The following is a 13,749-nucleotide window of genomic DNA, read 5'->3' on the forward strand; positions in this document are numbered from 1 at the left end:
CGAGAATTAATGAATTTTTGAATTTCATCGTGATTAATCGTTACAATATTTTCAGAATTTAGAATAACAACTATTGCAGCATCATGGCCTTTGTATATATATTTATATAAATATTTTACAGCCATAAGACTTGACACAGCTTTGACATTTATATGGCAATCAAACATTTCTAATAAATCTCTACAATGAGATACTATTCATCTATCATTAACTTGATGACCATTAGACCGCTCATGAGTTCAGTCAGTGTCTTTTCGACCATAATTGAAAAAGCCATTTTCATCCATGTTGTTTCATCAATCACTACATGGACCATGTATCATATGTTTCATTACACATGCATACAAACGTGGATTATTTATTTTAATGGGAAATTCAGAAAATATAAATTTATCAACAATTTCTGGAGTAGTCCACTTATAACTATTAGCTAATGTTATCAATAAATACATATGTGGTAAACCTCGTTTTTGAAACTCGACTACATGAACATGAGCAGCAACTTCACCGAAAAATTTTTTATTACAATTAAATCAAGTAATCGTTCTTTTTTTAAATGAAATACTCGGCCTACAATATCGGGTCTGTTACAAGCTTGTTGGCCAGATAAAATATTTTCTTGGATTTCAGACCAATTGGGATTCCATGTCATTGTAAGAAAAATATCCGCTTTACCTTTTTCATTTACTATTGCCATAGAATCTTGATAATATTGCTGCATATAACGTGGAGATTCGGTAAATGATGATGGTAAAATAACTGTTTTGCCTACTTGTCCACCAATTTCATCAACAGCATTTTGCATATAATCACTAAGACCTTTATAAGTGTCAGCTTTTATTTGATGATTTTTGATGATTTTTACAATATTGAATTCTATCTTTTTCAACTTTAACGTAACTATCTACAACCCGTTGTTGAAATAACCTACCACCCATAATAAAACAATTAAATTCGTTTGGTCTTATGGCTAATCGATGACTATAATAAGCCATTCGTGAAATGCGTTTATTATCGTTTACGCGCATTAAATTTTGGTGCCACCTTTAAGTGCCGTAAGGATAAAATAGAATATATCCAAGGTGCAACGTTTGGATCCATTGAGCTAACATATTGTAAATTTTTTGTATGTTTATTTCTAATCGTTACATATGATTCTGGAATTTCTCCATCTGCAGTAGTTGAAAATACAGCAGCAACTTCATTTACAGGCTGAAAGTTATATCGATTTCTGTCTACGCCTGGATTCAAAGTAAATAATAATTGCAATTCTGGTTCGGAATGATTATCTAGCAATTGTTGTTGTCTTTCTATTTCTATTCTCATCATTTCATATGATTGAGCACAAACATTTTTTTCACGTATCATTGTATCTAAAACTTTTAAGAGATCAGAATCTAATCCCGAATTGTTACATAATCGGTAATCTAATGCTTCTAATTGATCAACTATAAAGAGTTGTCCATAAGATGGATTGTCTCCTTCATTTGGATACAATGCTGTATTGATTTGATAGTAAATTTGACCTTGTATTTTAAAACAAAATGGTCCAGAGTGATAACTCCTAAAGTCAAATAAATTTGCATTCAGGGAAGCAAAAGCTAATGAATTATTATAAGACCGAATATCTTTCATAAATAAGTTAGATTAAGAATATTGGCATATGAATAATTCATGAAGTTCAGGTGGAAGTTCAGGTAACGGATTCAATAACACTGAACCATGGCTACAACAATCACTAAATGAAAAGCCTTTATTGTAACGTTTGAATATATCTCGCGTTATTAAAATACTAGTTCGGACTCTTTACATTAAATTCGCAATAACGTCTCCGAGAAAAGCAAGAAGTTGACACGCGCGCAATCTAAATAATCAAAAGAAAATCTTTCGAGTGGCAAACCACGAGGCTTGCCAACTCGATGAGCTGCTTCGAAGTGCAATTGATAGCAATCGCATCTATCGGGGAGAGGCCCGACAGCGCCGCGATTACTACTCAATTTGACTTCTCAACAATCGATATGTTTCAGGAGGGAAGATCTCTAAGGCTGCTTTTTTCTCATGAGAGAAATAGTCTCATGAGTTGAGCTCTTAGAGATCGTTAGGAAAGGAGTTCAACAGGCTAACCACTGAAAAGAAATTCGTCTCAGGAAATAGCTCAGGCTTTATTTCTACACAGTGCTCGCGCTGCTAAGCAAGGTAGGAAAGTGAGTCCTTTTGCCGCAGCGACGAGCGAATTTATACATGCGAAATGGGCTCCTTTCTACGTTTGGTAGCCCCTACAACGCTATTTTTGTCTTTGACGCAAATTTTGTACACGTTTTATCGCAAAATGGCTCGATCGAAATTACAATTATGCGATTTAAAAAATTAAACTGGGAAAGATGAATTTTTTTACATAAATTGCATCTCTAGGAAAAATCGCCTCTTAAAGTTATAAGCTATACAATTTAATAATCAAATTACGCCATTTTTACAATAAAATTATGGAAAATTTTTACATGGAAAAATCGCTTGTGGTTAGAAGATTGTTATCCATATAAAAGATGATTAATGTTGCTCTCTAATTTTGAATAATAATTAAAAAACAGATTTGCAATTTTCTTTTTTAGCGGTTTAAAAATCAGCAAATTAGTAACAATCATAATCATCAATTTTACAGATACTTATGATCGATTTTCTATCTAACCGTGTCATTTTAATTGTTTAAAATGACACGGTTAGACAATATTTATTTAACAATAAATAAATTGTTTATTTATTGATAACTTAATGGGTAATTAGTTATCAAAGTGTCAAATTCTTGCTTTTCTGTTTCAATACGTCGAGATTGTAATCGTATGCTCGAAATAACCATATCATTGTTTATTGCAAAATAAGTAACAATGTTAACTTGTAGATTAGATTTGACTAACAAATATCGATTTGAGAGTTATATCAACATGAAATTCAGAATCAGCGCATCAAATTTAACTAAGAAATACTTTTGTTCGTTTAAAAAACTTTGTAATTAACGATTTTCTGTTGTAAACAATAAATGTTCCCACGGTCGTGACGTCACGCTCCTTATATGGTAATGTTTTCGCAGAGTTGCCCTAACACATTTGCATATACGTGTGAAAAGCGCCTACGCTCAATTACCGATTTTCTCTAATTGTCTCGTGTGTGACGGGTTGCCGTTTTGCAGAGGAAAATAGGAGACAAATCAGACAGGACCGTTACATTATTAGAAATCATTTCATCTTTAAAATGTTTAGCATTACAATGTGAGCATAATATATCCATTGTACCTAAGTAATCTTTATCTATTGTTTCATTTCGTTCATACAATGCATCTCGAGCTGCTTGACATCTACGTTGCATATTTTCTCTTTTTCGGAGTCGTTTAGCTTCAAGAAAAATTTGTTGTTCTTTTGGTGTACGTCTGATTTTCCTAGCAGGCATAGTTACTGAACCATAAAAGTTACATATAATTATGTCAAATTTATACTTACACATTTGAAGTTAATAATTTTAAATGATACATGAGAGATTATTAAACAAATTTAAACAAATATAAATAAAATTTAAATAGGATTCAAACAATTGTGCACAAAAATATTTAAATTATAACTGTTTTTATTCTAATAAACTATTTTGATGTATAATTTAAAATAAAACAATAAAAAATATAATAATTTACAATAAATTGAATATACATAAAAGAGATTATATTTCAATCATGATGTGGTGTTTACTAAAAAATGATTTGCCAAATTCTTTTAAAAACTGTCGATGATCAGTTATTATTAAGTTAGTTGTTGAATTATTTTGTAATATAATTAAATAGGATTCAAAGAATTGTGAACAAAAGTATCTAAATTATAAATTTTTTTATTCTAATAAACTATTTTCATGTATAATTTAAAATAAAACAATAAAAAATACAATAAATTACAATAAATTAAATATACACAAAAGAGATTATATTTCAATTATGATGACTAAAAAAAATTTATTTTGCAAATTTAGTTAAAAACTGTTAATAATTAGTTATTGTTAAGTTGATTATTGAATTATTTTAGTAATATATTGTTAGTGAAGTTGTTTGGTAATATTGTTAGTTAAGTCGTTCAATAATACTATTGAGTTATTATTTGCTAATATTGTTGGTTATTATTTTGTTTTGTTGGATATTATTCAAGATATGTGAAAATAAACTTTCTTTTGAAGTAGCACTGTACATTATCCTGGAAAAGAAAATTAAATAATTAATGAACACATTAAAAATGCGTGAATAGTTATTTTCAACAGTTTTTCAATTTCTTTTCGTATAAAAAATCTAATTTGTGTTTAACTTGTTGTATCTTTGATAATTATCCATTGTTTTTCTTTTATAATTAATTGTCTTATATCTTGTAGAAAAAATTTGATGAGTATTTTTGTATATTTAACAAATTTTTTATTTCGAAATTTTCAAATTATGTAACTTTACGAGGGTGGTCCGATAAGTACTTAGCCTCACCGCCCGATGGCGCCACTCTCGCAAAAGAAATATTCTATCACGTAGTACCTTACCTTCTCGAGTTGTAGTTTAGTTTTGAGAGCGTGTGAAAGCATGTGTGTCCGTTGATTTTTGAAAAATGGAAAAGGAGCAGTATCGGTCGGTGATTCGATTCTTATTTTTGGAAGGGAAATCGCGCAGCGAAATCAAAAAACGCTTGGATGCTGTGTACGGTGACTCTTCTCCTTCGATGGCGACCGTTAAAAATTGGTTTAACGAGTTGCAACGTGGTCGCATGTCGATTTTTGAAGAGTCACGTCCAGGTGCTCCGAAAACGGCTACCACCGAGGATAACGTGACAAAAATTCACGATCTCGTATTGGCAGATCGACGATTGAAGGTGCACGAGATAGCTAAGACCGTAGGCATATCAAAAGACCGCATGGGTCATGTCCTGCATGAAATTTTGGGCATGAGAAAGCTGTCGGGTGCCGATGGGTGCCGCGTTTGCTCACTCCAGACAACAAGCGCAACCGTGAGACAACTTCAGAGCAATGTCTGACGCTGTTTAAGCGCAATCTGAAGGAGTTTCTGCGTCGTTTCGTGACAGTCGATGAAACATGGATCCACTGGTATACACCAGAGACCAAGGAACAGTCGATATAGTGGACTTTACCCGGCGAAAGTGCTCTGAAGAAGGCGGAGACTGCCCCATCGGCCGGAAAGGTGATGGCCACCGTTTTCTGAGATTCACAAGGTGTGATCTACAATACTACCTGGAGAGGGGCAAAACGGTCATAGGGCTGTACTATGCCGAATTATTGGGCCGATTCGACGTCGAATTGCAGAAAAAACGGCCCCATTTGGCGAAGAAAAAAGTGCTCTTCCACCATGACAACGCACCGGTTCACACCTCCACCGTCGCCATAGCCAAATTGGTCGAATTAGGCTACGAACTGCTGCTCCATCCACTGTATTCTCCAGATTTAGCCCCGTGCGACTTCTTTTTGTTTCCAAACTTGAAAAAGTCACTAGCCGCGCAGAAATTTGAGTCGAATCAGGAGATAATCGCTGCCACGGAAGCCTACTTTTCAGACCTCGAGGAAATGTATTTTTCAGACGGGTTAAAGAAGTTGTAGCATCGCTGGGACAAGTGTATCAAACTAAAAAGAGACTATGTTGAAAAATAAAATGCCACTTTTCCAAAATGTTCGTTTTTATTTTGTAGGCTAAGTACTTATTGGACCACCCTCGTAATTACCAACTTTTTAGATGCTATAAAGAGAATGAAACTCAGTGATATTAAAAAGTTAATCGAGAAAAAGGACATGCCGATCAATGAAACTTATTTAAATTATGATGCTTTGAATAAGTTAGCTTTCGTGGGAAAGATAAAAATTGTCAACATTCTCTTTGATAACAATTGTAGGATAAATAAGATGTTTAATAACTTTACCAAATTTCTAAATATATTTTACATCGTACAATTCAGTTAGGATATAAATAATTATTTGCAAAATTTTTGAAAAAGAATACTTTGGTAACTGTTGAGACTTGCCTAGGTAACAGTTCTTTACATTTTGCTTTCATATTCAAGCATGAAAAGTTTATAGACATTCTATTGAATATTATTGAATTTTTTTTTACAAAAATAGTCACTTTTATAAACTGTCGAAATTGCAATGAATATACAATTATAGTTCATAGTTAATAACGAATACAATTAGTAGTTTTAGTAATGTTGTCAATGAAAACTTACCATTCTGTACAGGGACTACAGCTTTGCAATTTGCCATCCAATCTTACTCTTCGTTAATTCTTAAATGCATTCAAAGTAATAACTAAATTGAATTTGGAGACTTGTCAGTAATAGTTAACTTATTATTTAGTGTAATGTTTAAATGCTTAATTTGATAGCTTTCTTGGTTTATCTTAACTATATACTGTTTACATGTGCAAAGTCCTAGAAAAAAAATATATAATAATATATTTGGTTAATCATTAGAGATGTTATTTCTTTCATATTGCTGCTTTGGAGAATGACATTTCATGAAATAATTTGCATAAAATAAAAATTATATTCAATTTAACAATGCATAAGTGATTATTAATTTAATTTTTAGATATAAAAAAGCAGTTTTGAATATGAATAAAAAATTAACTTCATTAGCAAAGTTAAATATAATTGTTTATAATTATACAGGGTGTCCCATTTTAATTTACCACCCCCTAAAACAGGTTAATAATTTGCTCTGAGAAAAAAATGTTTCAAATAAAATTTGTTGGGTTCGAAGGGGGGCATCTTTTGGCTATTTCAGCTGCGACCTTGAACATGACCTTCAAGGTCATTTGAAAGTCAAGACCAAATTTTCATATGAAATGTGCATATTTTATGGCGGATTCGGATTCTACTAAAAAAGAAAAACACTTTTTGTATGAATCATTTTTTGATCATCAATAGGTAGGTAGCTCTCCCTTTAACTGAAAAGAGAATTTGTTCTAGAAATAAGATGTTTTAGATGAATGTTACTAGCTTCAAACAAAGACAGAGGTATCCTTTGGATCACTTAAGGCAAGACCTTCACGTCCAACCACTTAAGGCAAGACCCCTTCGTTCAGCTAGTCACGGAAATTTCAATGTCTCAAGTGCTCTATCAATTGCCCATTTTGTTGAATGCACATTTGTATTCTCTGCCGAAAACTTTTTTGGACATCTATTAATGTTTGTGGGGTTAACGCCTGGAATGCTGCAACAATTCTCTCCATCATATTTTGTGCCGTCGTCGGGGCTTCCGCGTAAACTCTCTGCTTCACGGCTCCCCACAGAAAGAAGTCCAATGGGGTCAAATCTGGCGATCGCGCAGGGAATTCACAGATTGGACTACCAATTCTAATCCAACTATTTGGGTATGTCGCGTTCAGAAATCTCCTGACAAGTAGTCGACGATGAGCGGGAGCACCATCTTGCTGGAACCACATATCTCGCCTTATTTCTAGCGGAATGTTTTCTAGAAGAGGTGGAATTTGGTTCTCGAGAATATCTAAATAAAGCTCGCCGTTTAAATTACGGTCATAAAAAATTGGACCCACAACGTATTCCCCAACTATGCCCGCTCAAACATTAATTGAACACCGTCTTTGTGTACGGTGATCTCGCTGCCAATGTTTATTTTCTTCTGCATAATAATGCACGTTATGAAGATTAACTCCTCCCATATTGTCGAACTTTGCCTCGTCTGTAAAGAGAGTCCGATCAAAGAAAAATGGATCTATGCGCATTCGTGTTTCCGCCCATTGATAGAATCTAAGTCACCTGGCAGGATCACCAGGCTCAATGGCATGTGTAAGGTTCAAGTGATATGGATGAAATCTAAAATGACGCAATACACGGGAAACTGTTGATCTGGGTACTCCATGCATTCGCTGAATTTGTCGCGTCGAAATATGAGGATCCTCGGCAATTACAGCACGAACCCCAAGCGCAATATGCTCTCTTGGGCCCGTCCGTCGCCTCTTCCTTCTTAAGTTACCTCCTTAAGCTGTTATCGTTAGAAGTTTAATATTCCTCCTAGTAGGATGACGAGCGTCCGGATACCTTTCAGCGTACAGCCTCGCTGCAGCCTTGTAATTGTCGTGACATTCTCCCAGAATCTTGATCATGTTAACTATCTCTACTGGCGTGTAGTCAGCCATTATCTGTTGTAGGTAGATTTTTTAGGGAATATTTAATCTTAAATTAATAATTTAATTTTTATTTAATCTGAAATTCAGAAAGTCAATGAAAACCTAATGATGAGAAGCTTTGAGGAGCTGTAAGAATTTACAAGCCTTACCAATAGAACGATAACGAAGCAAAAAAATGTCTTTTAGCGAGAAATAAAGCATTTACGAGAAAAATATTCTAATTCTAATATTCTAATTCCTCGGATAAAATGTAATGGTTACCTGTAAATAAACATTTGACCTTCAAAAAATCTTGATGACCTTCAAATGACATTGATGGCTCTTAAGCAAGTTCGTGGTGAAGGTCACTACAGTATGTCCCTCATTGAATCTAGTAACATTCATCAAAATCATTCTTAACTGTGGGAAAAATTCTAACCTCAGTTTAAGGTAGAGATATCTAGTGATTTTTTATACTTTCTTAAAGCCGTTTACAACAAAAATTTGGGATTTTTTCAAAAAATGATTCATACAAAAAGTGTTTTTCTTTTTTAGTAAAATCCGAATCCGCCATAAAATATGCACATTTCATATGAAAATTTGGTCTTGACTTTCAAATGACCTTGAAGGTCATGTTCAAGATCGCAGCTGAAATAGCCAAAAGATGCCCCCCTTCGAACCCAAAAAATTTTATTTGAAACATTTTGTTCTCAGAGCAAATTATTAACCTGTTTTAGGGGGTGGTAAATTAAAATGGGACACCCTGTATAATTAAAAAAAAAGTTCCGGGACACCCCACTAAGTCCTGAGATATAACTATTTCCGAAGAGATTAAGGTCATTCCTGTAGTAACTTTGAACGAGGAATCCAGTGGTCACCTCGGTTTTGACCTTGAGCTTGACCTTCACGGTCATTTCAAGGTCAACTTTTTTTTTCAAATGGGAACCCCTATTTTTGACAACGGTAATCGAAAGAGCGGGAAATTTTACGTTCAAAACGGTATTTTAAAATTTTTTTTCATGGCCTTGAGAAGGTCGATTTAAGGTCAAATGCTTGAAAAACTGCCTAAAGGCGTTTTTTCAATTTTTAAGATATCGAAAAATGACCTCTACAAAATTTGTTCATAACAGAGTGGGCCACCCAATGCACCAAAAACCTTTAACCTTCAACCTCATTTTAAAGGTCATTTCAAGGTCGAAGTGTTTTTTGTAATGGAAACCCCTATTTTTGACCCCGGATTCGCACATAGCGCGAAATCAGAAAGAACCATTCAAAACGCAGTGAGTGGAAAAAACTTATCCGGCAAAAAACTGTACCTATGTCTCTGCTTGCTCCTCATTTAAAACAACTTGACTTTCGGTTTGGATAACCCGTTACTTTATTATTCAAACAATCAAAGGTGACCTTGAAATAACCTTAAAATGATCTTGAAGGTCAAAGATAAGGTCACTGTAACATGCTCCCAGTAGAATTTAATAAATTTAGCCCGATATATTTTGTAAATGTTTAACGAATAATATTGGATCTAAATTTCACATGACCTTAGCGATGAACATCGTGGATCCATCGAAACTCAACATAATACCTTATCCAAACGTCGGATTTCGCGCTATGTGCGAATCCGGGGTCAAAAAGAGGGGTTTCCATTACAAAAAAAACTTCGACCTTAAAATGACCTTCAAAATGAGGTTAAAGGTCAAAGGTTTTTGGTGCATTGGGTGGCCCACTCTGTTCTGAACAAATTTTGTAGAGGTCATTTTTCGATATCTTAAAAATTAAAAAAACGCTTTTAGGCAGTTTTTCAAGCATTTGACCTTAAATCGACCTTCTCAAGGCCATGAAAAAAAATTTAAAAATACCGTTTTGAACGTAAAATTTCCCGCTCTTTCGATTACCGTTGTCAAAAATAGGGGTTCCCATTTGAAAAAAAAAGTTGACCTTGAAATGACCTTGAAGGTCAAGCTCAAGGTCAAAACCGAGGTCACCACTGGATTCCTCGTTCAAAGTTATTACAGAAATGACCTTAATCTCCTCGGAAATAGTTATATCTCAGGACTTACTAGGGTGTCCCGGAACTTTTTGGACACCCTGTATAAATATTAATACTGTCATCATTGAACTTAACATTACATTCCAGTCTTGGTTGTATAACATTATTTTTTCTAATAATATTGACCAATCTTTCAAATGCGTCAATTTACAGAATGATAAGTTATAATTATTGATAATAATGATAAATATTACTAAACGCTTAAGTATCAAATATAATTCGTTACATTTTGTTTAAATAAACAGAATAGTATGGAAAATAATAATTTGTTTCTTTTTGATTGTACGGAAAATAATAATTTGTTTTTCAGTTAATAATAATAGTATAATGATAAATATTACTAATCGCTTTAGTATCAAATCTAATTCTTTAGTTTCCTTTAATAAATAGTATTAATAAACTTTTAATTATCAAATGTAATTCTTTACTTTTTTTTAATAAAAACAATAGTATGGAATTGTACTAAAAAGAGTATGAGAAAAATTAAATGAAATTTAAAGAATAGATTGTATGAAATAGAAATTTCTTATTCCATGTCAGTTAGTTCATCGATTGCCAATTTTTAGGCAATTGATTTACTATTTCCATATTGGATTTATCCGTTAATTCCATACCAGTTAGTTCATCGATTGCCAATTTTTTAGGCAATTGATTTACTATTTCCATATTGGATTTATCCATTAATGGTCTTTTTGGAGTACGTACGTACACCACGCATGAGTTGCTGTATAGACATGTGTTTCTCATTTTCCAGTAATTTAATGTCATTTATATTAGAACAGTAGACAGTAATGGGTGGTTCTACAAAATAGAAGATTATTATTTTATCATGTGAATTAAAAAATATTTTAAATAATATTAAACAACTATAATAAGTTTTTATATTTACCAACTGATCTTATTTCTCCTTTAAGTTCCACTTTTGCACCTGTTGGTATGTTCAATTGACTGAATTGAGCTATCTGCACATTTATTTTGTACGTACCATCTGTTATTGCCCCACTACCCCAACTGGAGGTGCCATTTTTGTGTGTTATTGCAGAAAAGACTGTTTTCAAGTAGCCTTGACTACCTAAAAAGTTAAATATTATTAGAATAATTAGAATAGATATATTTATAAAATTTATATGATTATGATATATTATAATCACAATAATTTGACATGATTATATTAATTTATTCTTACTGATTGCTCCAGTTATGTCTGTAGAATCTATAAACTCTATGCGTGTTGGATTGACAGGTATTTGAGACTTAATATTTTCTCGGTGGATTTCCAGATATTCTACAACAGTTGCTTTAGTGATAATTAATTCATACGCAATCATTTTATCATCTTTTTTATAGTTAGGATTAGATAATTTAGCAGTGACTTTCTCTATATGAACAATCTGAAATGAAAATTATAAATAATTAATATTATGTTTATCATATTTATAAATAATAGCATTATACCTTATTCATTGTCGTTTCATGTTGATATTTGTTAATTAAATCTTGACCCCAAATCAGAAGTGTAATTCTGCTGGACCCGTTACTCATAGTTAATTTGAACAGTTTGTATCTCATATTACCTTGCCCCACTTCAGTTGGAGCATCTATAGATTCAATATACCCTATAACTTCACTGAAACCAAGAATAAAATGTAGAATTAGTGATGGTTGAGTATAACTTTTTTTATTAATAATTAGGTAGATATATATACTTACACATTTTGATCTTTATTTATAATTTCTGCTAGATCTTCATCTGAAGAATAAGGTATAGCCATTCGTTGGTTGTTATTTATATTCATAGTTGAGCTATTGAAAATATAATACATGTGGTTTTAATAGGTTAGTTACATGAATTACTATTTTTATTTTTTAAGTAAAAAAACAATGATAATTATTTAATTCACACTTAGTTTAAAAAATATATAAAAACTTACTTGCTCACTATTAAATAACACCTCAATTAATAATCGCTCGAAAGAAATTAATAATCGCCGTTTTCACAATGCGCCACAGAGACAAATGACGCTTAGATGCTTAACATCTGTGTATTGGTTTGGTGCGTGTGACATTGACATTGTCAAACTTTTGTCGCCACCGTCGCTACTCTCTCAAATATTTGAATGTCGGCGCTTTTTGACGTTCAATCAATCACAATGCTGAATGATCGGCTACACATTATTTTTTTAAGGTAGGATCATTTTTATCCCCAAAAATAGGTCCTTTTCAGGACCACCAATTATTTGAACGTTGAACATAATATTCGAAAAAATAATTAAATAAATAAACCCCATTACCTAGTACACGTGGATATATGTATATAAATTTCAAACAATACCTCTCTAATTAAAATGTTCTTATGTATTACTTATTATCAAACAAGTTTTTATAATTAAATAATATGTAGATAAAGTATTTATTTCTAATTATTATGATGAAGTGAATTATTACTAAATATGTATAAATAATATGTATATTTGAATGTATATAGGCAAAACCTCGTTAATCCGAACATCCAGTTAGTTCGAATTTTAGGCTCGGTCCCTTGCTGTTCGAATTAATGAGGTTCGATTCTCGATATATATACAGGGTGATTCAAAAACATATGTAACTAATAATTCCATTCGATTCGTCTCGAAAAATTAATTTAGAATTGTGTTCTTAGTTTTTCGATTAAATAATTAGGTAATTAGATAATTAGCTTCAAAGATCGGCCAATCAGCGCACAGCTTTAGAAGAACGGTCGCTTGGTAGCGAGCGCGGAGCAGTGAGGGGGGACCAGCGGCGCGCGCCTCCGCTGATTGCAAGCGGTGCTCAACCCAATCGTGCAACACGGAGCTCCCATGTCTACATACTGATATACGTATTCATTGATTGAACGCGTATCAATAAAAAGAACGGTTCAATACCGATTGACTAATAACAATGATGTACGTGAAAGCTTTTGTGTTTATTTTGCGAAATAGGTTATTTAGTATTCGTGGTCGTCGAATTCAAACTCGCTGTCTTACTTAAGAATTATGTTCTTCCATGTATTCATTTAATGCTGAAAATCGCTGTGATCGGCTACTACATCATTGCTTTTTTTTGCGTTTGAGAAAATTGAGATCAATATAGGTAGAGGCGTACAGTGTGTTTCCAATTAGCTTGGTTATACGTTTTTTTAAGATTAAGAAATAAAATAATAATAAATAAATACTGACAACTCTCCGCTGAAAATTTCCATGTGGGAAATTCACTCCTGATGTGTCATCACACTTGGAACAAAGTCTCAATTCGCGTGTGCGAGACGATTTACACTAGTCACAAACAGGAAATCCATCCTAAAATTTCTCACGCGTGCGAATCGTATCACATCTGAATTTGAGACTATAGGTGAGACTCTAATAGAGCCTATAATAGAAGGAGCTTTAAATCTCCGAGAAAAAATGCGTTTTGGCAAGTAGGCGGCTCGTAAACAAAAATGCTGTCGCTACGATGGCTTGCGGCAACTCGGCGTCTCGAATCAGGTAAGTGAAATTTGAATTTCAGTAATGATCATTAGTCATGAAATTATTTCCAG

The sequence above is a fragment of the Phymastichus coffea genome, unplaced genomic scaffold (assembly GCF_024137745.1).
Source record: "Phymastichus coffea isolate CEN01 unplaced genomic scaffold, Cenicafe_Pcof_1.1 PCOF00006, whole genome shotgun sequence".
In the NCBI taxonomy this organism is placed as follows: domain Eukaryota; kingdom Metazoa; phylum Arthropoda; class Insecta; order Hymenoptera; family Eulophidae; genus Phymastichus; species Phymastichus coffea.